This window comes from Carettochelys insculpta, chromosome 2 (genome assembly GCF_033958435.1).
Source record: "Carettochelys insculpta isolate YL-2023 chromosome 2, ASM3395843v1, whole genome shotgun sequence".
Taxonomy (NCBI): Eukaryota; Metazoa; Chordata; order Testudines; family Carettochelyidae; genus Carettochelys; species Carettochelys insculpta.
The window spans coordinates 70,907,807-70,934,058 of record NC_134138.1 but is presented as its reverse complement, the minus strand read 5'-3'; positions in this window follow the sequence as shown (position 1 = coordinate 70,934,058).

Genomic DNA, 26,252 nt, shown 5'->3' with positions numbered 1-26,252 from the left:
AACAGGGCAGTTATGAAGTGAGCTATACCCTGTCATCCAGTCCCACGTTCTGGCAGTCAGAGGTCTAGGGTCTCCCAGAACATAAGGTTGCATCCTTGACCATCTTGGCAGATAGCAATTCATGGATCTGTTCTCCATGAGCATATGTAATTCTTTTTTGGGCCCATTTTTTGTTCTCCACAATATCCCCTTGCAACAAGTTCCACAGGTTGCCTGTGCATTGTGTGTGAAGAATTACTTTCTTACATTAGTTTTAAACCTGCTCCCTATTAATTTCACTAGTAGACCTCTGTTCTTATGTTTCATGATCGTATAAAAAACCCTTATTCACTTTCAAAAACCTGTCATGATTTTATAGACCTTTATCAGACCTTTCACTGGTCTGGTTTTTTTTACATGAACATGTAATCTCTCCTCATATGGAAGTTGTTCCATGCTCCTAATCATGTTTCTTGTTGTTCTGTTTACCTTTTCCAATTCTGTTACATCTTTTCTTTTGATGAGGTAACAGTATTCAAGGTGACAAGTCTTAGCGGGGTAGCCATGTTAGTCTGTATCTGCAGAAACAGCAAGTCCTGTGGTGTCTCATAAACTAACAGATTTTTGGAGCATAAGTTTTGTGGGCAAAGACTCATGAAATGCATCTGATAAAGTGGGTCGTTTCCCATGAAAGCTTATGCTCCAAAAATCCTCTTAGTTTATAAGGGGTTGCAACTGCTTTGGAGGACAGGGTCATAATTCAAAATGGTCTGGCTAAATTGGAGAAATGGTCTGAGGTAAACAGGATGAAGTTTAATAAGGACAAATGCAAAGTGCTCCACTTGGGAAGGAACAATCAGTTTCACACATACAGAATGGGGAGAAACTGTCTAGGAACAACTACAGCAGAAAGGGATCTAGGGGTTATAGTGGACCACAAGCTAAATATGAGTCAACAGCGTGATGCTGTTGCAAAAAAAAGCAAACATGATTCTGGGATGCATGAACAAGTGTGTTGTGAACAAGACACGAGAAGTCATTCTTCCGCTCTACTCTGAGCTGGTTATGCCTCAGTTGGAGTATTGTGTCCAGTTCTGGGCACCGCAGTTCAAAAAAGATGTGGAGAAACTAGAGAGGGTCCAGAAAAGAGCGACAAGAATGATTAAAGGGCTAGAGAATGTGACCTATGAAAAAAGGTTGAAAGAACTGGGCTTGTTCTGTTTGGAAAAGAGAAGATTGAGGGGAGACATGATAGCGGTTTTCAGGTATCTAAAAGGGAGTCATAAGGAGGAAGGAGACAACTTGTTCTTCTTGGCTTCTGAGGTTAGAACAAGAGGCAACGGGCTTAAACTGCAGCAAGGGAGGTTTAGGTTGGATATTAGGAAAAAGTTCCCAACTGTCAGGGCAGTCAAACAGTGGAATAAATTGCCAAGGGAGGTTGTGGAATCTCCATCGCTGGAGATATTTAAGAACAGGTTAGATAGATGTCTATCAGGGATGGTTTAGATAGCACTTGTTCCTGCCATTGGGGAAGAGGGCTGGACTTGATGACCTCTTGAGGTCTCTTCCAGTCCTAGTGTTCTATGATTCTATGATTCTATGAAAGTACTCAAGGTGTGGGAGTACCATGGATTTATATTGTGTCACTATGGCTACATCTGCACTACATTCCTCTTTCAAAAGAGGAATGTAAATGAAGGAAATTGAAAATGAAAATGAAGAGCAGAGTTACAAATCTTGTGCTTCAGTTGCATAATCTCATCCAATTGCTTTTCTGAAGAGATTTTTCAAAAAAAAAAAAAAAAAAGAAGCATGGATGGGGTTCTTTCAAAAAAATTTTTTTTTGAAAGAACCCTTATTCCTGAAAAAATGAGGTATAGAGAGTTCTTTCAAAAAAGGGTTTTTTTTTAAAGCACCCCATCTATGCTGCTTTTTTCCAAAAAAAAAAACTTTTCCAAAAAGCGATCGGACAAGATTATGCAAATGAAGCATGAGATTTGTAAATCAGTGCTGATTTGCATTTTTGATTTCCCTCCTTTGCATTCCTCTTTCCTCCTCAACTGTTTCTAATGGTTCCCAAGATTCTGTTATTTATTCTTTGGCTACTGCTGCACAGTAAGGAGATATTTTCAGAGAACTGTCCTTAGTGACTCCAAAATCTCCCTCTTAAACGATAACCATTAATTTAGGCCCCAGCACAATATGACCATGTCTACACTAGCCCAAAACTTCAAAATGGCCATTTCAAAGATTACTAATGAAGTGCTGAAATACATATTCAGCACCTCATTAGCATGCGGGTGGCTGTGGCACTTTGAAATTGCTGCGGCTCGTTGCCACATGGCTCGTCCAGACAGGGGTCCTTTTTGAAAGGACCCCAGGAACTTCGAAATCCCCTTATTTTGATCTGCTGAATATCATCTGATAGGAATAAGGGGATTTCGAAGTTGGTGGGGTCCTTTAGAAAATGATCCCCGTCTGGATGAGCCACGTGGCAGTAAGCTGTGGCAATTTCAAAGTGCCGTGGCAGCCTGCATGCTAATGAGGCACTGAATATGTATTTCAGCACTTCATTAGTAATCTTTTGCCCTAGTGTAGATGTAGCCTATATGTATAGTTGGGATTATGTTTTCAAATGTGAATTACTTTGCAGTTACCAAAATTGAATTTCTTCTCACTTTCTTGTTGCCCAGTCACTTAGTTTTGTGGTCCTTTTGCAACTCTTTGAAGTCAGCATTGTTGTTAACTAGCTTGAGTATTTTTATATTGTCTATAAATTTTGCCACCTCACTGTTTTCCTTTTTTTCAGATCCTTTTAATGGGTGTTACATTAGGTATCCTCCAGTTACAGGATCATCAACTAACAGAGCTGAAAGAAACCTTGAGAGATTATCAGCTCCACTCCCCTGCAGTCATGGCAGGACCAAATGCCATCAACCTATACTCGACAGAAGTTTGCCTAACCTGCTCTTAAAGTCTTCATTTATGGAGATTTTACAGTCTACCTAGGCAATTTATTCCAGTGCTTTAGCACACTAATAGAAAGTTTTTCATAATGTCCAAACCTAAACCTCTCTGGTTTCAGTTTAAGACCATTGCTTCTTCACCTGTCATTAGGAGTTAAGGGGTATGTCTACACTTACAAAAAAACTTCAAAATGACCATTCTAATGGCCAAATCAAAGAATACTAATGAGGTGCTGAAATGAATATTCAGCGCCTCATTAGCATGCCGCTGGCTGCAGCACTTCAGAAGTGCTGTGGTTTGCTCCCCCGTGGCTCGTCTACACAGGGGTCCTTTTTGAAAAGACCCTACCAACATCAAAATCCCCTTATTCCTATCGGCTGATAGGGGATTTCTATATTGGCAGGGTCCTTTCGAAAAGAACCCCCATGTAGACGAGCCATGGGCAAGTGAACCGCAGCACTTTCAAAGTACCATGGCCAATGGCATGCTAATGAGGCACTGAATATTCATTTCAGCGCCTCATTAGTATTCTTCAATTTGGCCATTAGCATGGCCATTTTGAAATCTTTTGTAAGTGTAGAAACAGCCAAGAAGAATTATTTTGCTCTCTTCTTCTTCCAGCAGCCTCTAAGATACTTGAAAGCTGTTATAATGTGCCCGCTGAGTTTTCTCTTTTCCATACCAAGCAAACCCCATTCGTTCAATCTTCCCTCATAGCTCATGCTTGCTAGACCTTTAATACATTTTGTTGCTCTTCTCTGGAACTTCTCCAATTTGTCCACATCTTTCTTGAAATGTGGCACCTAGAACTGGGCATAATACTGCAGTTAAGACATAATCAGTGCAGAATAGAGCAGAATTACTTTTAATGTCTTGCTTACACCATTCTTGGTAACATATTCCAGAATAAGGTTTCCTTTTTTTTCAACAGTGTCACTCTGTTGACTCATACTTGTTCATGGCTCCTAGAGCTCTTTCTGCTGTACTCCTTCCTAGTCAATAATTTCCTATTTTGTATGTTGTTCCTTCCTAAGTGGAGTACTTTGTATTTGTCCTTATTGACTCTCATCCTATTTACCTTGGACCATTTCTCCAGTTTGTCTAGATCATTTTCAGTTACAATGGTTACCTCCAAAGCACTTGCAACTTCTCCCATCTTGGTGTCACCCACAAACTTTATAAGTGTACTTTCTAATACATTATCTAAATAACTGATGAAAATTTGGAACAAAACAGATCTCTGCAGAACCCCATTCATTATGTTCTACCAACATGACTGTGAAATACTCTTAATTACTCTCAGATAATAGTTATTTGACCAGTTCTTGATGAACTTGATAAACACATAATTGTGTGTGCTGACATGAGAGGGATGGAGTCTGGTAGTGTAGCTCCCCTGCAGACAGCCAAACACCAGACAGCAGCCACTTCCAGACCTAGCAGATGCTGATAGAGATAGAAAGGCAGAAACTTCTGAAGGAAAAATTTGCGGAGAATATAGACTGCAAAATAAACAGAGATCTCCAGGCTTTAGGATGTGCTGGATAAGCTCACTAACATTGGAAGAAAGTTGCTTGCAGCTACTGGTAGAGAAAGAAATTCCCTTTACTCAAAATTGAGGAGATCCAGTGAAGGAAGGACAAGGAGCTGTATTTTCTGCAGCTTGAAACCACAAGCTGCAACAGGGTCTGCAAACATCTATGCAGAGATTCTCCAAGAGTGGACAGCGAGCAGAAGGAACATGAGATGGTGAGCCAACCAGGGTTAGATCCAGATGTTGAAACTCCAGGGTATGAGTGTGAGATACCAGAGTAAAATGTTTATCCAGGAGCTACCGCAGCAACAGATTGAGAAAGAGATGTTCTTAGGGCAATGGGAGAACTTATACTCCCCGCTACAAGAATCCCTCTGGGAAAACATCCACACTCTGTGGCAAACTGAAGATGACAGGAGAGGACAGAGAGCTGTAATTAAGCATACAAGCATGAACTTTGCAATAGAGTGCATGGTGAGAGTTGGCAGTGAAGCTCACATCCTCGCAGGAGAATGGGATAATGATTTAAGCACCCTGCATACAGCTGTAAGGGCCTGGATTCACCATGAAGGGCAGTCGCCCATCTATATCCTGTGTCAACTGTGGAAGCTATGATGATGACAGCAAGCTCTCCAGCTACCCAACAAACATGATTCCCATTGGCATGGAGACTGGTAGAAAATGAGGCTTCTGTAGCTGATAGGGTCAAAGAGGAAGTCATGGCACAAAAGGCAGAATGTGACCCTTCAAATTTCACAAGCATGCACCAAACACGTTTGGAAATTTACATTTACCTTTTCCAACTAAATGGAAATAAATAAGCATGTCTGAATCATCAGATGGATTAGTTATTATGAAGAAAAATGTTTTGGTGTTGTTACATCTCAGGTGACTGTATTGTAAGAATTAATATATTCATACTCAGTTATGAACCACCAGAGGTCAGTGTATCCAGTAAAATGAATTGAACAGCTTCTTTGTACAGATAACAACAGTGCTCTACTTGCTGTAAGGGTGTGCAGTTTTTAAGACAATTGCATCATACGAGACCAGTAAATATACTAATAAATTATAAAGCATTGTATTATCTTGGTGTTAGATATATGCCTCTCCAAAATATATTTGATGTCTCATCATACTTATCCTTCCAGCCAAATACATTATGTTTAAATATAGAAAATTCAACATAAAGCACCACGTTCCATGAGAAAGACACAGGCTCTTGCATTCCTTCAAAGCAGGAAAACTTACCGCATTGTATACTATAAGAGAAACCAATGCTTATTTATTACACTCTGAAGGAAGCCTCGTCTTATACATTTTCCCCCATTCTTGCCACCTGGGCTTGCACATCATATTACATATAGAAAGCACAACATTATTTATCAGATTTAAACAGTAAAATCTTCCCTCATTAACCTGTTTATACCAGGAAAACCCCATAGCAGAAATGATCTTTGGTCTGGATTGACCTTATTTAAAGTGCTACAAGAGGCTGATGCATCAAAACTGATACACAATTCTTGGCTTTTTGCAGACAAAGTGATGCTGACCATTGGGTTTCTTTGATATGTGGTGATGGGCAAAAGCAACTCCTTTATAATATGATATCTGATGTTGAAACATAATACGTACAGTCATATGTAAGCCAGAAATGTAAACTGATACACACGGCTACTCTACTCTGTTTTTGGCGTAGAGTGATGTAGAAAAAAGAGCCCTTTTGTGGAGAAGTGATGAATGAGGCTGAGGTTTTTCTACTGTAAAGACATGGCTGACATGAATTATTCACTGTTTAAGATGATGCATAATGTTGGGATTCCCTGGTATTCAGTGATGAGTGAGCAGAGATTTCACTGATATTAAGTGATGCCAGTGGCTGAGCATCTTGATTAGCCAGAATGTGTATGACTCTAATTCGTTTTCCAGATGCAAAGATTAATATGAAGTTAGCTTTCCTGGAGGTCAGATAGACGTGATGTAAACTCATTGTAAATGGGGGATTTTGATGCTCCATGACTCTGATGCTGTGCTATTCCAATGCAATGTGAAATGTGTACCTGCTTTTTTTCCATAATACGAATGGTCTGAGGCTGGGATTTGCTGATGAACAGATATAACAGACGGATGACCATTTAGGTAAAATCCTATTTTGTATAGTGTCAGAGAGGTATCTGAGTTTGTCCGTATCTTCAAAAACAACAAGAAGTCCTGTGGCACCTTATAGACTAACAGATATTTTGCAGCATAAGCAAGAAAAAGTGGGTCTTTGCCCACAAAAGCTTATAGTTTAAAACATCTGTCAGTCTACAAGGTGCCACAGGACTTCTTGTTATATTTGATATAATTAAACATATTAAAGAAATACAGTAACTTCACACATATAAATGAAGGAATCCTCTATGGTCATTCAGCCAAAACCAGCAAGAGATCCTATGGGGAGAAAGGGCTATCAAAGTGCAACTAGATTTTGCATGATAAAGTACAACAGGAGTGAAACTGAGCTGAATGCAAGTAGGACATGACCCTATACTCAGACCTGAACTCAAAGGATTCCTCTGAAGTTACATAAAAGGGATAAAACAATATGTCTCTGTTTAACCTGGTTCTTTAAATATTGGGCAAATTGAAAACTACAATGGAAAACTGTGTAGTGGCAGAAATGTAATTATATGGATGAAGTCTAATCCCATTTTTCATTGTGCGAAGAGGTTTGTTTGGAGGTCACATGCTAGAAAGGATTCAACAGATCAGTAACAAAAGACTCAAGATATAATATAAACAGGAAGAAACTGGTATGTCTCTTACTATAAGGTGAGTGCTTGGAAGACACTAGTCAGAGAGTAGTTAACAATAGTTCACTGTCAAACTGGGAGACAATACCTAACGAAGTCCCACAGGGGACTCTCCTGGGTTTGGTGCTATTTAAAATTTTCATTAAACACCTAAGATGATGGCGTAGAGAGTATGTTTATAAAATTTGTGAATGACACCAAGTTGGGAGTGGTTGGAAGCACTATGATTCATAGGATTGGAATTCAATGCCGAATTGGAGAATTAGTATGAAATCAATAAGACGAAAGACAAGTGCAAAGTACCACACCAAGGACCACTAAATCAGATACATAGATACAAAACAGGAATAACTGGTAGTACTGCTGAAAAGGATGTGAGGGTTATAGTGAATCACAAAGTCAAAATGAACCAACACTATGATGCAGTTGCAAAAATGGCTCAGAAATGCATAACCTAAGGCTGCATCTACACTGTGAGATAATTTGATTTTAGGCAGTTAGCTCAATATTACCATATAGCTGTCTTCACTGTAAATAGAATTAGCTCCATTTATGGAGCACTAATATCGATATAATATTGTCGTTTCCTGCTGGGTATAGCATCAGACTGGAACACAAAAGCTTGGTTAAAGGCCAGCATGGAAGCGCCACATCTTAAAATCAAATTTATTAGCTTACAGCAGTGTCCCGTATGTAACCCACAAGGCCTCTCAGTGCTCCTGTCTGGCCACTGCTCTCCAGCTGTGCAGGAATTAGGTAACAGGAAGACCATAAATTTCAAATCAGGACAAGGAAGCCTGTGGGCTCGTGTGTATGAGAGCCTGAGAAATATGTTTCTTTCTTTGCTACTAGCGCTGTGTGCACATCTACCCATTACAAATAGCCCCAGCATGGAGTTCATGGTTCTGTCTCTGCACTTGGTATTTTTTTCTGCGCTGCCTGGCTCCAGCCACTGTCCCGCCAAACAACATGGCAGAGAGCCTGTTTTGGGGGTCGTGCTTGCATAAGAGGTGGAGAAACTTCTCAGCAGTTTATATTTGTGCACCCCACCCTCAGACACCACACAGTGAGAGTCTTTCCCGTGCTCAGCCACATCATACAGGTAGCCCTTAGCTCAATAAAAGGGCATGCCTGCCATTTCATACTGACCATACTTCCAGGCTGCACCATGTTCTGCCTTGCGCATGGTTCGGGTTCCAAGGACGGGAAGAATTGTGAGGCCTTTCTACTGCAGCGGGGAAGTCTCTGATGGTAGCTAAGATTTTCGGTGGCTCACTGCTGCTAGCAAGGGAACACTGACTGACCCCCCACCAAAAATATGTTCGGGGACTTTCTGCCACTGGGGAGTTTTGCTTGGTGGATAACATATTCGGGGGGACTACTTCAACTGCCCCCCCACTGAAACCCCACCATGCCCCACTTCCCAGCTAGGGCCCAGGAGGAAGTCTCCCCAGGTGGCTAAGACTTTCAGGGGTGGTGGAACATTTCGACCCACTCTGCAGCCACAGACCACAGCCCTCTGTTATCAAAAATATTTTCGGGATTTTGCTGCCCATTGCAGACACCTGCTGCTTTTTGCAAAATCTTTGATATTTCATTTATAAAATCTTTTTCCAAATCTTTCCTCTTTCTTCATGCTTTGACCACCCTCAAGACAGAGGGAACAGTGGGTGGAGGGCAAGTTGAGATCCCTGTTTCCGTTACAAGGTAACACTGCCATCCCCTATGTTGGCAATGTCTGTGAAGTGAAGAGAGAAGACAATTTTTTTTCTAGCTTTTTCTGTCCTCAACTTTGCAACCTGTCATGCAGGGCGAGTGGGTGGAAGGCCAGTTGAGAATACAGACTGTCCCCATGTTATTATCAGGATTTTTTGGGAAGAAGGGGCCTCCGGAAGAAGGACTTCCTTCTGGAACACCTCCTGGGGCCACACTTCTCAATGGCATTTTTGAGTCCAGAAGAACATCTTCCATACTCCAAATCACATGACTTTATGCTAATGAGGTGCTGGAATTTGCATCTGCACCTCATTAGCACATTTTGGGCCGTTTATTAGCATGCCACTTTCAAATAAAGTGGCATGTGTAGAAACGGCCTGTCTGTGTGTTATTTTCAGAGATCAGATGCAAGAACTGGGAGCAGTGCAGTCAGTGGATGGCCAGTTCATGACACACACACTTGCTGATATTTATGAAATTCTTGATAATTTAGTTACAGAAGAAAGATATTTCTGTTAACTTTGCCATCTTTGTTGAGTCCCTACTTTTCCATCCTTCTGACTGGAAAAATCAACGTTTGCTTAACATGGGAGGGGAATGAGGAAAATGCAATGTGAAAAGATGATGTCAAAGACCAGTGAGCATACCCAGAATGCCACAGGAATGAGGGATCTGTGGGATAGGTTCCCACAATGCACTACTGCAACAATCGATGTTTGCCTATTGAGTATGGCAGCAATAAGTCAATGTTATGAGGAGCATGTGGGGAGGTGAGGATGGTCAAAATCAAATTTATAAATTCCAGAGTTACAAAATCAATATTAAGAAATTTGATTTCATCTCATAGAGTAGGAGCAGCTTCTAAAGTGCCATGGGACTGCTTGTCACTGAGTGGGGTATTAAGAAAAGAGTCTTATATGAGACCCCAGAGGAAATTGTCCCACTTCCTTTGGTATGGGTGAGGCCTCAGCTGGAATAGTGTGTCCAGTTTGGGGACCACACTTTAGGGGTTGTCTACACTTGCATTTCCACTAAATAAAGGGAAGAAGGATTCTTTCGAAGATAGGGGTTTACTTTTGAAATAGCAGCATCTACATTGGCTTTCTTCTTTTGAAAGAAGCTCTTTTGAAATTAGAATATGCAAGTGAGGTGTAAACTATGCAAATTTACACATCATTTGCATTTTTATTGACCTCATTTGCATACCTCTTTCGAAAGAGGATTGCAGGTGTAGACACACCCTAGGAAAGCAATGGACAAATTAGAGAGAGTCAAGGGGCAAGCTAGAAACATGCTGAAAGGTTTAGAAAATGAGACCAGTCAGGAAAGGCTTAAAACAATTGTACATGCTTAGTCTTGAGAAAAGAGGAATGAATGTGGACCTGTTTTCAGTCTTCCAATATGTAAAGATCTATTACAAAAAAAGACAGTGATCTATTTATTGTTCATCCATGTCCACACAAAGTAAGGCAAGAAGTAATACGCTTAATTTGCGGCAAAAGATATTAAGATTAAATAGTAGGAAAACCTTTCTAATGATAAGTATAGTCAAGCACTAGAAGTGGCTTCTGAGGGTGACTATGGAAACCCCTTCACTGGAACTCTTTATGAACAGGCTAAAAAAACCCTTGTTGAGGAAGTCTAGGTCTACTTGGTCCTGCCTCAACATGTGGGGAAGAGTGGTGGCCTGCACTAAATGACCTCTTGAGATCACTTTGGCTATGTCTACACAGCAGCGTTATTTTCACATACCTTGCTATCCGGAAATACCTACTCCATGTCTTTGAAATGTGCCTGTTATTTTGAAATACTTTCAGAAATAATGAGCACACTATTTCATCATTCCTGTACTCCTCATTGCGGGAGGAGTGACGGATGCTTCGGAAAAGTGAATTATTTCAACATTTGGTGCTGTTTATACAGTGCCAAATTCTGAAATTGCCTATTTCAAAATAAACTTGAAATAAAATACGCAATTTGTACAATGCAAATTGCATATCTTATTTCAAGTTTAGGGTGGTGTGTGGACATAGCCTTCCGTAGCTCAGATTCTGAGATGCCATGACAGAGAGAACTCCAGTGTTGTACACTGACACAATAATTGGACCTAAGACTTTTATCCTAGATTAAACCCATAAACAAACACAAGCTAGTTATCTAGATAGGCTGTTACCCTCATCTTACACTACAAATGGTTTTGTATTCCTTAACTTTGATCACTTTGATTTTCTCTCAGTCATCTTACAAAGTTTTTGTTATTCAAGGTTAATGTGATACACCTGTGTACTGAAAGTCAGAAAGGCTAATGAGTGCTCTGCAATTTGATAATGCTTGATAGTTGATCACATTGGTAACACTTGATAGTTGAGCATGTATTTCCTTTCTCTTGCTGTATAAAGAAATGCATGAAACCGGATTTCTCTGGAGCCCATGATAGTTGAGGCCTAGGTTCCCCATTGGAAAGAGAATGAAGAGACAGTGTTTTCTACATGTACGCAGAAGAGTTACTTATTCTGAGACACAAAGGGTGCATCTACACTAGCCAGCTACTTCAAAGTAGCCGGCACACCATTGAAATAGCACCCCTCGCATCTACACACTCTGTGCACTATTTCTACCTTGATAGGTAGCGAGACGTTAGGTGGCGAGATGTCGAAATTGCTATTCCTATCCAAAGATGGGCATAGTGCCCTATTTCAATGTTCAACGTTGAAGTAGGGCATGTGTAGACGAGCCACATCTCGCTACTTCGAAATAGCGGGGTCCTCCATGGTGGCCATCAGCTGAGGGGTTGAGACACTCTGTCCAGCCCCTGGGGGGGGGGCGCTATGGTCCCCGCAAGCAGCAGCCTTTAAAACACCGCAGACCCGGATTTCCTGTGGCAGGAAGCTGAGAGCGTGCAGGCAGCAGCACACGCATGTGCTAGCCCTGCACGCTCTCCGAAGGCCCCGAATCCACTGTCCATCACCAATGGCATCGAGCCAGCCTCCAGAGCGCCCCCAGGGCTCCCCCCCAAGGGGACCCAGGCACCCCCAGCAGCCAAAGAGAGGGCCATAAAGAGGCAGGGCCCCTCCTGGTTGGAGGCCAAGCTCCGAGACCTGCTGGAGCTCTGGGGTGAGGAGGAGGTGCTCCACGTGATGGGGAGCAAGCAGTGGAACGCAGAAGCATTCACCCAACTGGCTGAGGGCGTGGCCACCCAGGGTCACCCTGCCCGCACTCTGGACCACGTCCGGGGTAAGGTGAAGGAGTTGCGGCGGTGTACGCCCAGGCCTGGGACTCGGACAGCTGGTCCGGGGCCACCCCCGCCACTTGCCCCTATTACAGGAAGCTCAGGGCCATCCCTGTACAGGCATAAAGGGAAACAAGAAGGCTTTTTATAAATATATTAGTAACAAGAGGAAGACCAGGGACAGGGTAGGGCCATTGCTCAGTGAGGAGGGAGAAACAGTAACAGGGAACTTGGAAATGGCAGAGATGCTTAATGACTTTGTTTCGGTCTTCACTGAGAAGTCTGATGAAGGAATGCTCAACATAGTGAATGCTAGTGGGAAAGGGGTAGGGTTAGAAGTTGAAATAAAACAAGAACAAGTTAAAAATCACTTAGGAAAATGAGATGTCTGCAAGTCACCAGGGCCTGATGAAATGCACCCTAGAATACTCAAGGAGCTGATAGAAGAGATATCTGAGCCTTTATCGATCATCTTTGGAAAATCATGGGAGACAGGAGAGATTCCAGAAGACTGGAAAAGGGCAAATATAGTGCCCATCTATAAAAAGGGGAATAAGAATAACTCAGGAAACTACAGGCCAGTCAGCTTAACTTCAGTGCCAGGAAAGATAGATAATGGAGCAGGTAATTAAAGAAATCATCTGCAAGCACTTGGAAGGTGGTAAGGTAATAGGAAACAGCCAGCATGAGTTTGTAAAGAATAAATCTTGTCAAACTAATCTGATAGCTTTCTTTGATAGGATAACGAGCCTTGTGGATAGGGGAGAAACAGTAGATGTGGTCTACCTAGACTTTAGTAAAGCATTTGATATGGTCTCTCACGATATTCTGATAAAAAAACTAGGCAAATACAATTTAGATGAGGCTACGATAAGGTGGGTGCATAACTGGGTGGATAACCGTACCCAGAGAGTAGTTCTTAATGGTTCTCAATCCTGCTGGAAAAGTATAACAAGTGGGGTTACACAGGGGTCTGTGTCAGGACCGGTTCTGTTCAATGTCTTCATCAATGATTTAGATATTGGCATAGAAAGTACGCTTACTAAGTTTGCAGATGATACCAAGTTGGGAGGGGTTGCAACAGCTTTGGAGGATAGGGTCATAATTCAAAATGGTCTGGCTAAATTGGAGAAATAGTCTGAGGTAAACAAGGTGAAGTTTAATAAGGACAAATGCAAAGTGCTCCACTTAGGAAGGAACAATCAGTTTCACACATACAGAATGGGGAGGGACTGTCTAGGAATGACTACAGCAGAAAGGGATCTAGGGGTTATAGTGGACCACAAGCTAAATATGAGTCAACAGCGTGATGCTGTTGCAAAAAAAGCAAACATGATTCTGGGAAGCATTAACAGGTGTGTTGTGAACAAGACACGAGAAGTCATTCTTCCGCTCTACTCTGCGCTGGTTAGGCCTCAGCTGGAGTATTGTGTCCAGTTCTGGGCACCGCAGTTCAAAAAAGATGTGGAGAAACTAGAGAGGGTCCAGAAAAGAGCGACAAGAATGATTAAAGGGCTGGAGAATGTGACCTATGAAAAAAGGTTGAAAGAATTGGTCTTGTTTAGTTTGGAAAAGAGAAGATTGAGGGGGACATGATAGCAGTTTTCAGGTATCTAAAAGGGAGTCATAATGAGGAAGGAGACAACTTGTTTTTTTTGGCCTCTGAGGATAGAACAAGAGGCAGTGGACTTAAACTGCCTCAAGGGAGGTTTAGGTTGGATATTAGGAAAAAGTTCCTAACTGTCAGGGTGGTCAAACAGTGGAATAAATTGCCAAGGGAGGTTGTGGAATCTCCATCGCTGGAGATATTTAAGAACAGGTTAGATAGATATCTATCAGGGATGGTTTAGATAGTGCTTGGTCCTGCCATTGGGGCAGGGGGCTGGACTCAATGGCCTCTCAAGGTCTCTTCCAGTCCTAGTGTTCTATGATTCTATGATTCTATGACACCTCCCCCCCGGCCAACCTTGACACCATGGCTGACAAGCCCCAGCAGGCCTTGGAGCCGGATTCCAGCCTGGATGCCAGCCCCACACCCTGGGGCCCACCCGAGGAGCCCCCCTCGGGGCAGCAGAGGAGGGGTCCAGCAGTGGGGGGCCCCTAATAGACATCCCCTCCCAGAGCACCATCTGGGCATCTGCCCACCAGGGTTCCCCTGACCGCAGCAGTGGATGGTCAGGTACATACCCCACAGGGCACACACCCTGGGTGATGGGGCAGGGATACCAGACATGACCGGGAGCCCTACACACTGACAGCAGACCCTGACCCTCAACTGCCCAGCCACAGAATGGTCCCAGGATGGAGGCATGGCCATCAGCACGTGTCAGCACTCACACCCATGGACAGCACTGTGTCCTAACCCCGGGGGCCCAGGGACCATGCAATGGGGACACCCAACAGGAACACCACACCCACTGAGAGGGACTGAGACCCAGCACCCAAGGGGGGGGCATGGGGAACGAGCCATGGGCCAGGGCACAGAACTAACAGCCTTCCCCTGCCTCTCTCCCTCTCCGCAGCTGCACCATCTGAGGCCCCAGGCAGCCAGGCACTGTCCGTAGTCCCCAAGAGCCCACCAGAGGCCAGCCACTGCCAGCGCCTGGGGACACCCCCAAGGCCAGCGGGACGTTCAAGCCACTGCCGGACCCAGGGGATGACCCCCCCGAACCCCCAGCTCCTGGCAGCTCTCTGGCAGCAGACGGAGTTGGCCGAGGAGAGACTCTGGTTCATCCAGGAGGAGTCCACCCAGTGTTGTGTGGCATGGCTGGAGTTCATGGGCATATTCCAGGACATAGCCAGGTTGCTCTGGGAGGCTGTTGCCCAGCTCCCACCCCCCCACAGTCCACCCTGCTGCCCTCCCCGCCGCTCCACCCGATGCCCCCTCCACCTTGCCCCCTGCCTTGTCGCATGCCTCACCTCCTGCCATGCCGTCTGCCAGTCCCCCAGGACTGGAGCCCACTGAGGCCAAAGACCTGACGGTGGAGGCATCCTGGCTATACCTGCTGGTCCTCCCAGCCCCCAGCCGGCTGTGCTGGGGACCACGGACAAGGGGGTGTCATGACCCATACCCAGCGCGGGGTTGCGCCCCTGTACCCCCACCCCAGACTGATGGGCCAATGGCTAAGCTATCCGCTTTGTATATACCCCTTGTGCATAGGTTTTCCCCTTGTACATAGTTGTTCTCCTTTGTATATTGGTTGCAGGTTTTGTTGTGAACATTACACACTTACCAGTCTTCAATAATTCACAGTTTTATTTTCCACAGAACCTGAGATGTGTGCTTGTTGTGGGGGTGGTGTGTGGACGGGGGGAAGGCTAGGGAGGTGCTCAGCGGTCTTCCTGATCAAAATGGGCCCTCAGGGCCTCACAGACCCATACCCCCTCGCGGTGGACCTAGAGACTGGGTGCAGCAGCCAGGTGGGGGAAGCCCATGCCAGTGTCTACTGCCCACCCCGGGATGAAGGCCTTCCCTTTACTCTCTACAATGTTGTGGGGCGTGCAGCATGCACCCACAACCTGGGGTTGTTCTGGAGGCCGACATCCAGGCGGGCAAGGAAGCACTGCCAGTGGCCCTTCAGGTGGCCGAAGGTCCTCTCCACCACCTTGGGGGCGTGGTTCAGCTGGGTGTTGAAGCGCTCCTGGCTGGCTTTGAGGTAGCCAGTGTATAAGCTCATGAGCCAGCGCTGGAGGGGGTAGGCTGTGTCTGCCACAAGGCAGAAGGACATGGTGGTGTCCCCCAGAGGGATTTCCATCTGGGAGATGTAGGTCTCTGCCTCCAGCCAGCAGCACAGGCCCGAGTTCCAGAAGATACGGGCGTCTTGTGTACAGCCGGGCCAGAGCACATAAACATTCTGGAAGTGGCCCCAGCTGTCCACCATGGCCTGCAGGACCATGGAGTTGTATTCCCTGTGGTTGACGTATCTTCCCCCACTGTGGTCCAGGGCGCAAATGGGGATGTGGGTCCTGTCCAGGGCCCAAAAGCAGTTTGGGAACCCCATGGCAGTGAATCCAGCGATGGCTGCATCCAGGTCCCTGACTCAGATGACCCTCTGGAGCAGCATGGCATTGAGCGCACGGACCACCTGTGGGGAGGGAAAGCAAGTGCCCATGAGGGTGTGTAGGGTGCCCCAGGCCCCTCCCGCCAGACCCCCTCATGGGCACCTCCCCAGGTACCCCTCACCCAGTCCCTCTCTCCCTGGCACCTCTCCCTCCCCAGTCTCACACCTGGTCCCCTCCTCAGCCCCTCCGCCCCCCAGTGGGTGCATGCCCGGGCCTCCTTACCTCCATGATGACTGCCCCAACCGTGGCCTTTCCCACTCCAAACTGGTGTCCCACAGAGCGGTAGCTGTCTGGAGTGGCCAGCTTACAGACGGCTATTGCGACCCTCCTCTCAACGGGGAGGGCGCCTTGCACCCATGTGTCCTGGTGCCTCAGTGCGGGGGTCAGCCACTGGCAGAGCTCCAGGAAGGTCTGCTGGCACATGCAGAAGTTCTGCAGCCACGGGTCGTCATCCCACTCCCCCATGACCAGCTGCTTTCACCACTCAGACCTGGTGGGGTAGCTCCAGAGGGGGCGGAATACTCGGCGGGGGAGGAAGAGGCGCTTGATCCCTGCGTGACTACCTGGAAGGCTTCTAGGTGGGGCTGCTGCTGCTGCTGGGGTTGCATGGCTGCTGTGCGTCGGTCTGCAAGAGTATGGCTAATGCTCTGCAGACCTCGTGCTGTGCAGGCTGGGTGTCTCTGGGAGGGGCCCTTTAAAGGAGCAGCTTGCTGTTGTCCCGGAAGGGCTAGTCCAGCCTGTGACCCCATCCATGGGCTTTCCTGGTCCCTTATTTCGACAGGGAGTGCTTGTGTGTGCGGACGCTCCACATTTCCTTCTGGGACGGCTCCTTTCAATGTTCCCTGTTTCTACTTCAACGATGAACGTCGATGGCACCAGCCCCGGAGGATGTGTGGACAATACTTGTTGAAGTAGCCTATTTTTATGTTGCTACTATGAAATAGGCTACTTTGACGTAGTGTGCTAGTGTAGAAGCAGACAAAGAGTATATTGGTTCTTTTTGTTTTCTTGTATGTTTATTCCTAAAGTACAGCACTGACAACATTTTGTTTCCGTGAGCCATGTGATGTTGGGCTTTCAGAATATAACATCCAGGCTACGTCTACACGTGCAGCCAACATCGAAATAGTCTATTTCGATGAATAACGTCTACACGTCCTCCAGGGCCGGCAACGTCGATGTTCAACTTCGACGTTGCTCAGCCCAACATCGAAATAGGCGCAGCGAGGGAACGTCTACATGTCAAAGTAGCACACATCGAAATAGGGATGCCAGGCACAGCTGCAGACAGGGTCACAGGGCGGACTCAACAGCCAGCCGCTCCCTTAAAGGGCCCCTCCCAGACACAGGCTGCGTCTACACGTGCACGCTACTTCGAAGTAGCGGCAGTAACTTCGAAATAGCGCCCGTCACGTCTACACCTGTTGGGCGCTATTTCGAAGTTGAAATCGACGTTAGGCGGCGAGACGTCGAAGTCGCTAACCCCATGAGCGGATGGGAATAGCGCCCTACTTCGACGTTCAACATCGAAGTAGGGACGTGTAGACGATCCGCGTCCCGCAACATCGAAATAGCGGGGTCCTCCATGGCGGCCATCAGCTGGGGGGTTGAGAGATACTCTCTCTCCAGCCCTTGCGGGGCTCTGTGGTCACCGTGGGCAGCAGCCCTTAGCCCAGGGCTTCTGGCTGCTGCTGCTGCAGCTGGGGGTCCGTGCTGCATATACAGGGTCTGCAACTAGTTGTTGGCTCTGTGTATCTTGCACTGTTTAATGAAAGTGTGTCTGGGAGGGGCCCTTTAAGGGAGCGACTTGCTGTTGAGTCCGCCCCGTGACCCTGTGTGCAGCTGTGCCTGGCTCCCTTATTTCGATGTGTGCTACTTTGGCGTGTAGACGTTCCCTCGCTGTGCCTATTTCAATGTTGGGCTGAGCAACGTCGAAGTTGAACATCGACGTTGCCAGCCCTGGAGGACGTGTAGACGTTATTCATCGAAATAGCCTATTTCGATGTCGCAACATCGAAATAAGCTATTTCGAAGTTGGGTGCACGTGTAGACGTAGCCACAGTTGCACTAAACAACACAAGATACACAGAGCTGACAACTGGTTGCAGACCCTGTGCCTGCAGCATAGATCCCCAGCTGCCGCAGAAGCAGCCAGAAGCCCTGGGCTAAGGGCTGCTGCCCACGGTGACCATAGAGCCCCGCAAGGGCTGGAGAGAGAGCATCTCTCAACCCCCCAGCTGATGGCCGCCATGGAGGACCCAGCAATTTCGATGTTGCGGGACGCGGATCGTCTACACGGTCCCTACTTCGACGTTGAACGTCGAAGTAGGGCGCTCTTCCTATCTCCTCATGAGGTTAGCGACTTCGACGTCTCGCCGCCTAATGTCGAAGTTGGTGCCGCTACTTTGAAGTAGCGTGCACGTGTAGACGCAGCTCCAGAGTGAGAATGAGTTTTCCAGATGTGAAATGATGTATCAACAAACTATCCTGTCTTGATAAACTACATTTATTTCCTGTAAAGTGATTCATAATACTGCCACTTCTTCTGTCTAGGTATCTATGGGACTAGGAGTCATGATAAAAAATGATATGTAAGACTTATGTAAAAAAATGGAAGCAGCTCAGTTTTGCTGATAGCCAGTAATGCATGTGGTTGTGTTTTACTGAAGTGTGAAAAGACTGCAACTGCTTACGGAATAGGAATGAGGTGCTCTGAATATCAGAAATGTAGCATCATATCTCACTTAATGTCAAAGAAATTTATCCTTGTACATCTTTGTATGTTCAGAAAAGGGAAACCTAGCCTCATGTATCATATTACGCCAAGGATACTCAATGCCATACATTGGTTTATACCAGTGAATTAGCATCATGCATCAGAGAGCATCAAAGAAAGCCAGACTCATTCATCATTAGGCAGCCAGGAAATGTAGCCATATCTATTAGTTTCAGTGAAATCCAGACTCAAACATCCATTCATATCAGAAAAATCTAGCCTCACGTTAGCTTCTCTTAGAGTGAAACACAGTCTTATGAATTACTGTAATTGACCTCTGCAAAAATAGTGCATCTTGTAGCCTGCAGGAAATCCAACCATTGCAGGTGTTCTGAACTAGGAAAGAAAACTAGCTTGACAATCAGTTCACATCAGAGAAACCCAGCCTCACATAGCAGCAGCAGCAGACATATACAATCTTACACATAATGGAAACAAGATTACACATAAAGGTATATTAGAGGACCTCAGCCCTATGTCACTGATTGCCTCACTGGTCAGTTGAGAAAATCATTATCATGAAGGAGGCGTTGCTTTTATGATTTAGTGGATGTCACAAAAATCTGATACCTATGCTGAATAGTAGAATACATCTATGCCTTTCAGGTCAGCTTCCCTGTGGAGAACCAATCAGTGATGCAATACTTATGTACACCAGTCCTAGAGCACAGGTTGTCATGTGGCTTGACTTTTATATTGGGTCGGTAAACCATTTTAGTGCCCAGCGTGGCTATTGGCCCCAAATATTGTGCTGGGGTGTCATGTGAGAATCATAGAATCATAGGGCTGGAAGGGCCCTCAGGAGGTCATCTAGTCCAGCCTCCTGCTTCAAGCAGAATCAACCCCCACTGTGTCATCCCAGCCAGGATCTTGTCAAGCTGGGACTTAAAAACCTCTAGGAATGGAGAATCCACCACCTCTCTAGGCAACACAGTCCAATGCTTCACCACCCTCCTGGTTAAGTAGTTTTTCCCTAATATCCAACCTACTCCTCTCCTTTTGTAACTTCAGACCATTGCTCCTTGTTCTGTTATCTGACACCACTGAGAACAGTTTCTCTCCATCCTCTTTAGAGCTCCCCTTCAGGAAGTTGAAGGCTGCTATTAAATCACCTCTCATTCTTCTCTTCTGTAAGCAAAATAAGCCCAAATCCCTCAGCCTCTCCTCATAGGTCATGAGCTCCAGACCCTTAATCATTTTTGTTGCCGTCCACTGAACCTGCTCCAGCACATCCACATACTCTTTATACTGTGGGGTCCAAAACTGGATACAATATTTCAGATGTAGCCTCACCAGTGCTGAATAGGGGGGAACAACAACCTCTCTAGATCTGCTCGAAATTCTCCTCCTAATGCACCCTAATATGCCATTAGCCTTCTTGGCTACAAGGACACAGTATTTACTCATATCCAGTCTTTCATCCACCATAACCCCTAGGTCCCTTTCTTCTGTACTGCCGCTTAGCTAGTCGGTCTCCAGCCTATAACAATGCTTGGGATTCTTCTGTCTCAAGTGCAAGACTCTACATTTATCCTTGTTGAACTTCATCAGATTTCTTTTGGCCCAATCCTCCAATTTATCTAGATCACTGTGGATCCTAGCTCTACCCTCCAACATATCTACTTCTCCTCCTAGCTTAGTGTCGTCCACAAATTTGCTGAGGGTGCAATCCAGTCCCTCATTCAGGTCATTAATAAAGATTTTGAACACCACCAGCCCCAGAACCAAGCCTTGGGGCACTCCGCTTGAAACCGACCGCCATCCAGATATTGAGCCATTGACCACTACCCATTGGCCCAACTGTCAAGCCAGATTTCTATTAATTTTATATTCCATAGATCTAATCCATGCTTCCTTTACTTATAGACAAGAATATTGTGGGAGATTGTAAAAAAAACCTTGCTGAAGTCGAGATATATCACATCCCCTGACTTCCCCATGTCCACAGAGCCAGTTAGCTCATCAAAAGAAAGCTAATGATGCCCTGAATCTATCTATGCTACTTGTGCGTCTGTATCATGTATGTATGTAAAGCTATAGATTTTAGCTTTGCAACTGTATGAGGAATGTTTCAGTGCTGAGGTTCACAAAGGGACGTGGGGCTCCACCCCAGCCAGGACAGTAGAGTGAGCAAAGGCCCAGATGGCCAACACCCATTTTGTGATGGTGGGGTTTTCCTACTGGGACTACAGCAAATGGAAACTCAGAACAGTGACACGCCTAGTCAGGTGGTAAGCCAAGGCCTGTGGAGAAGAATGGAATTTTCCCCCTGCATATGAAAAGCTGTAAGATGGGCACTGGCAGATACTTTCTTTGTTCTTCAGTCCTCATGAATTAAGCCTGTGTGGGCTGGGGGCTGGAGAGAGATGATGTGGAGTTAGCAGTGCCCATCCTGATCTTTCTTCTTGTGGTCTCCAAGGGTCCGTATCCCAGCGTGTGGACCTCAGTGGGCTGGATCTACAATGCTCCAATGACTGAATCTATGTAACCTGAAATGAACTTTCAGAGACTCTCAAGAATCAGTAAATGACATTGCTGGCCTGCTTCAGTAGCTATGACTGATGCATGTAAATTATTGCTTTATATTCTCTCTAACCCTGTTCTTTCTTTGGTTTTAATAACATTAGATCTAAGGATCTGGCTTTTGCGGGGTACTTTGAATGAGATCCAAGTATATATTGACTGAGGTCTGGGGCTGGGCCCTTTGGGGTCTGGAAGAATTTGTGTGGTGTTTGGTGAACTAGGCTTAAGAGCCTCTCACCTGAAGGTAGGGGTTATTGGTCTGGGCTGGTAGAGCAGCTGAGACGTCTGTGGGTTTGCTTGTGTGGCTTCTGGCTGGCCAGTGGAGTTGGCAGAAGTGCTGTGGAGGCTGGGTGGATTTGCCTCAGTAAAAAGGAAATCCCAGCCTGGGGCTGTGAGTAGCTTGGATTTTAAGCAAAGATACCCTTGCTTTTATGATTTAGTGGACATCACAAAAATCTGACACCTATGACACCCATCTGCTGAATAGTAGAAGACATCTATGCTTTTCAGATCACCTTTTCTGTGGAGAACCATCAGTGATGCAATACAAATGTACACCAGTCCTAGAGCAGAGGTGATCAAAGGGTATTGCAGTGAGATAGTGTGGCCTCTCTCCTCTCTCTTCCCACCTGGGTAAGTTCATCTTACATGTGCCAGAAAGTTTTATATATATGAACATAAATGAAATTTCCATCAATTTGGATTACATGAGACAGGTTGGAGAGGCCCTGTTAATTGCAGAGATGAAAAGTGAGGCCTGACTTAGTTTGCTCACCCCTGGCCTCAGACTTTTTAACCATTTTACAAACACCAGGACTCTGCACATATGCTACTTCCCACAATACTAGACTGCATAACCTGCGATCCTAGTGACACACTCAAGCATTGTGTCTTCCTTCCAACCCAGTGGGAGTGACTGTGCCTCTTCTACTGGTATGCAGGGAAACCCATTCATCCAGGAATCCCAGCCTAACAGCAGTGCCTGCTTTCAATGGAGCAACTTTGCCTCAAGAATTGAATCAAATCCAAGAACAAAGCAGAACACAAACTCTTCAGCTGCTCACACACACAACTACTGCCTCAAAACACAACCCTGCATAGGATGCACACCGACCAGACAGTGTTTCATCTCAAAATTGACCATTTGCTAAGATGCAAAGAAAAACACTCAAAAGGTCAAGTGCAAGATCACCGTATAGTGGTGCCTGAGTGATATTTTCTTCTGGGAACACAGAACTGTACTTCCCTGCCTTAGCAAACAAGAGCTGTGCCAGAGCATAGACTGTGAGATCTCTCTGCCATAACAGCCTGTCATCTTTGGCCAGCATACTTCTGGGCTACATCTATACTAGTGAGTTTTTTTGAAAAAGCTGGGGCTCTTTCGAAAAATTCTGTGAAGCATCTACACACAAAATGCATTATTTCTATATTAAAGCAGAAGAACACAGCACTTTTTCTGGTGGCCCTTTTCCTCTCCCAGATGAGGAAGAGCGTCTTTTGACAAAAGCGATTCTCATGGTGCCAGATTTTTTGATCTCTGTCCCGTTCTTTTGAAAAAGCATGGACTATGTGGACACTCTGTATCAAAAGAGTGGATCAATTTTTGATCTTTTTTTTTGTGTATGGATGTGCTCTTTTGGAAGAAGTTCTTTTGGAAGAGATCTTCCAGAAGACCTTCTTATGAAGGATTGCTGTAATATAGACATAGCCCAGGAGATTCTGCCAGTGTTAACCTTGCATTGTAAGAAACAAGCATTAAACACCAGTACTCAAACTCCCGAGTGACTTAGTTCCATAGCCTCCAGCCATCTGATTGGGCATTCACAGAAATTAACTTCACTGACTCCAAAGAGATATGTAATAGGGTCCCACCAGCAGATCCCAGCTGGAAGAGTGAAAAGCAGCTCAGGATGCAGCCTTGAGCAGGGGAAGAAGAGAAAGAGCTAGTTAAACTCCCAAGTGGAGGCAACAGGGAGGCATGGAAATTAATCACTGAGGGCCAGCTGATCTCATGGCTGGAGTGTGGGCAGGGCTTTTAAAAAGCAGTCCCAGTCAGGGGAGGGAGGAGAGATAGAAAGAAAGAGACCAAGGCAAGGAGGTGGAGGAGGAGGTTGAGTTAAGAGGAGAGAAGACAGCTAAGGAAAGAAAGCAGTGCTTATAAAAGACGAGTTGGGGGGAGCAGCTCAAGAGGAGAATGCCTGAGCTCCCCTCCCTGAGTAAGACTGAAGCTCTGACAATGGCAAAGGGGGAAAAGCCTGACCACAGGGCCCAGACTGGCAAAGGTGGGTGCAGCCTAACCTCTTTAACATGAAGGGAGGGGTGTGGGACCCTGGCACAAATCGTACAAACACTAGTCTGTGAGCTCAGTTGATATCCCACACTTTAGTATGACAGTGCAGAGGTGGTTTTGTAATATAACAAGAAAAAGTTTATTTATAAACAACGCAAATTTAAATCGTACAAAGCAGGCATAAAAGAGAGAGAAGAGGGTTATGAACAAAGCAAAATAAAATATCCTCTCTAGTGCCTAAAACTTAATTCTAGCAATTTGTGTCTTTGTCTCACAGAGTTTCTCATTTACTTCAAGCTAGCAACATCTCCAGCCCTCCAGGCAAGAGGTTCAGCCTTCCCAAAAGTAGGAGTGCTTTCAACTGCATCCTCCAAGTGATGGATAAACTAGAATGTCTTTCTGAGGGCCTTATATTTTAAAAGTCCGTTGTCTTTATTTCAGGAATGAGGAAGACTCCAATGTCTCCCCTGTTTGCTCTCCAAGCTATTTTCTCTGCTGCTTTATAGCCTTAATACTTTGTTTACCTAATATGTAAACACACATTCATTGTTTTTATAAGCAATCTGTGCATATGTATCATAATAATATCCATGAGCAGCCTGTCATGGGTTCTTATGTGATACCACACACACACACACACACACACCACTCTTTGTCTAAATATTCTGACAACTGAGTGTTGATTGTGTGCTTTGCCAGCTGGCATAAAGGAGCTCTTTGGGCCACTCCCTGCCATAAGAATATAATCAAATCTAGCTACTTACACCACTGATATTGCTTGAACTCAGCATTCTACCTCATGCCTTTCATTTTCACCAACATTTATGGCTACATCTCAGAATCTTGGCCTCATTCCATTGTCTTAAAGTAATCCAGCTTCAGTCAGTAGTGCGCTAAAAATAGCAGAGTTGCTGTGGCAGCACAAGTAGCAGCATGTTAGCCACCCAAAACATGAGCCTTTCTAAAATGCTAGGTATGCCCACAGGCAGCTCACATTGCTATCCATACGCTAGCGTGGTGGTTCCATCAGAGCTAGCATATGCATGTCTACCCAAGCTGGAATGTTATCTCCTTGTATAGTTTTATTACAGAGTGGGAATCCAGGCTCCCAAGTAGCCTTAAAATTAAACTCTTTTTCACCTAATGTTTTCAATAAGAGAAGCTTAGACTAGCTCATCCACTAACACCAGCAAAACAATCATTTACCACTTTGCACCAGAGTAATCCATCTGTGGGATTAATTTTCTAACTGAATACATCATTTTCACATATATGAATTGACATCAGAAAAAAACATAGCCCCATAACAGTGTCCTTAAGGAAATATGCACCTTCATGAATCATATTGCATCCATAAATTCCAGCCTTATGCTTTACTTTGCCCATGGAAAAGCAGGCTTCTGCATCATTTGACAAAATAGAAACCAGGCTTTTGAACCCTCACACTTTAATTAGTATAGACCAGTTTCGCACTGGTTTATGTTAGTGAATTCTGGAATCGTGCATCATTTTGGACCAGGAAAACCTGGCACCTTGAATTCCACAATAAAAATTTTAGGTGTATTCAAACACTTTATTTGAAAAAAATCTCTCAAATGTAAACCCTGCAGTGCTAAACTTGCCATCATTGCAAGAGATCTTCCCATTGTCTGAATGGTTTGGGTTTAACAAGTTTGTCCTGGTTTACACTACAGTGTATAGCAATGCAATTTACGCCAACAATCAAAAGCTGGTATAATTACATAATTTGTGCATATTAACACAATGCTGCTTCTCTCAATGGAGTATGTCACAGTCACTGCTGTAGCGTAGACGGAGCCAGCAGTGCACTGTGGATAGATATCTCACTGTACTTCTCGCCACCTTCTGCAGCTAGTAGTTATTAGAAGCTGGAGTGCATCATGGTACATCATGGGTGTGGCCTCAACAACCCATGATGCTATTCTTTGTCTGCTAGGCTTCCATGGGCATCCAGTTGTGTTTTGTGGCATTTTGCAATGGACTCTGGTTCATTTCTACCCACCATCTTTGAAATAATGGATCTTGCACTGCTCTCTACTGTGTGGTCACTGTTATGAACATATATGGTAGATGGTCATTCAGTACATCATAAGCATTCAATCTGAACAGGAATCAAGAGTTTTTTGACATGCAGTGTGCCGCAGAAAGAAACAACTGTAGATAACTCTTGGCATTCACAGATCAGCTGATCACGGTGGCCCAACAGTGTTGGTCTCTGGAAACAAGCACTAAGTGGTAGGATCACATGTTCAGGTCTTGGAGGCTGAGCATTGGCTGCAGAACTTTTGAACTTACACCTTCATATAACTGGATAAGGAGCTCCCAGCACTGCAGCGCAAGGACACCAAAAAGAGAGCTGC